Source organism: Sinocyclocheilus anshuiensis, unplaced genomic scaffold, assembly GCF_001515605.1.
Source record: "Sinocyclocheilus anshuiensis isolate Anshui unplaced genomic scaffold, SAMN03320099.WGS_v1.1 scaffold3416, whole genome shotgun sequence".
NCBI classification, from domain to species: Eukaryota; Metazoa; Chordata; class Actinopteri; order Cypriniformes; family Cyprinidae; genus Sinocyclocheilus; species Sinocyclocheilus anshuiensis.
In genome coordinates, this window is record NW_015550134.1 from 7,605 (window position 1) to 9,374 (window position 1,770).

At 38.3% G+C, this 1,770-nt stretch overlaps 1 long non-coding RNA gene across 1 annotated transcript; it reads left to right on the forward strand.

The window, feature by feature from the left end:
* Nucleotides 1-209: 209 nt before the first annotated feature.
* LOC107660995 (uncharacterized) lies at nucleotides 210-1,301 on the forward strand. The gene is made up of 3 exons (XR_001631065.1): nucleotides 210-582; nucleotides 721-829; nucleotides 920-1,301. It is a non-coding gene; the product is annotated as an uncharacterized LOC107660995 (long non-coding RNA).
* Nucleotides 1,302-1,770: the final 469 nt, after the last annotated feature.

A 1,770-nucleotide genomic window follows, 5' to 3' on the forward strand; every position in this document is an offset into this window, starting at 1 on the left:
CGGGGAAATCCCCCATCTCCCCACCCTCTGAATAGTACGCATCATAACGTAACTACGTGTAAATGTTATTTGGCGGTTTTTACTTGGAAAACCAGCTATATTTTTCTTGCATTTGAATAACAATGGATAAATCTGAAATGATAGATGAAGGATTTGGAGATTCATTTTATTTACAAATAAAGTAGGAAATGTGCATACTTTTAAATCGACACCTGCCACGGTGTTTCTTATTTGTCATCTGTGATCCCTCTGAGTGTGTCCTAAAAGCCAGAGGAGGGTCTTAATCTTATCACTCTGCATACCCGGTTAAAAAAGTCACCGCTCGCCACTGGTGTATTGTCCCAAAGAAACCAGACCAGAACCAGACCAAGGTTTTATAGTCGTTTTTCAGCGTTTCTTCTTGTTACGTGAATATTTCAGGTGTTTCACATGTCTCGCACACTTGCCAGGATCTAGAGCACACATTGAGAGGAGAAAGGATTGTTGAGAAATGTTCAAAATTTTACCCATGTTCCTTATTTTGATCCATGTGAGAAACATGCAAAACGGTACAATAACGCTCTTACCTGTCCACTAAAATGGGTAAGAACTTCATCTAGAAATGTGTATTACTTTTTATTCTGTAGAAACTTCTATGCCTTTTTTTTGTGTGTAAAATTATAATACATTTCATGATGGGTACTGACAGTTTAAATTTTCCATGAATCTTTTATCTCTCAGGTCAGGCGCTGCAGTGTTATGAGTGCAAACTGGGTTTCTGGTATCTTTGCATTACAAGCAAAAAGACGTGATGCTGGTAAGCACTGCTTCAGCGGAATAGGGAAAGCTGGTGAGTTTATGCTCTTCAAAAGCTGTTGAACACCTTTTGTTTTATGAGTTTTTTAAGCTTAATCTGTTTTTCTTGCATCTCTATTTTTAGGTGGATTAGTGGATATTAAGATGAAAGGATGTCTTGAAGTGTCCAATTGCAACAAAACTGTAGAGGCGAATTTCCCGTCCAATTCAAGCACCAAGGTACTGTATACCAAATGAAGAAGACGTGCTGCTCTACTGACCTGTGTAACTCGGCTCCGGGTCACTTTCACATGTCTGCCGTCAGCATGGCCTTCGCTACCATCAGCTCTGTGTTCACGGTCAAATTCCTCATTTGAGGAGGATTATTTCAGCTCACACACAATAAATATATATATACAACAACATCACTGAGCAAATCATGCATACTAAACAAGCCAAATTAATTTGTTGCAAAATAATTTATGGAATGAATACTCAAGATAGGTCACACACTGGAATTTAAAAAGTTTTCAAGTAGATTGCCCAGTAGTGATAATTTCAGCATACCATCAAGTTGACACTTTTTCTACATAGATACGTAGCATGAATTTATTGAATATCAACAAAGAAGACCATTCTGGTTATAGATAAGCACCTCACCCTACTAGGGGTTGAACGACTTTTTTAAAGTCGACTTTTATGTGATGAAAGTCGAGTCGAAGTCGACTAGTCACTGATGATGTCATTAATGAACAAATAAGTCTGGAGCTGTGACTTTTCAGTTTCAAAGCTATTTTATTGAGAAATCACAGAACAGTCTTGACAATACATTTCCGTGCTTAATGATTCTGTGTGCGCGCGATCTGCGCGTGATGTATGAGCTAGTGTCTGTAATGTGTGTGCGTTACAGTGCAGCAGTGCATTAAGTCAAGTCAAGTCACCTTTATTTATATAGCGCTTTTAACAATACAGATTGTGTCAAAGCAACTCTACAGC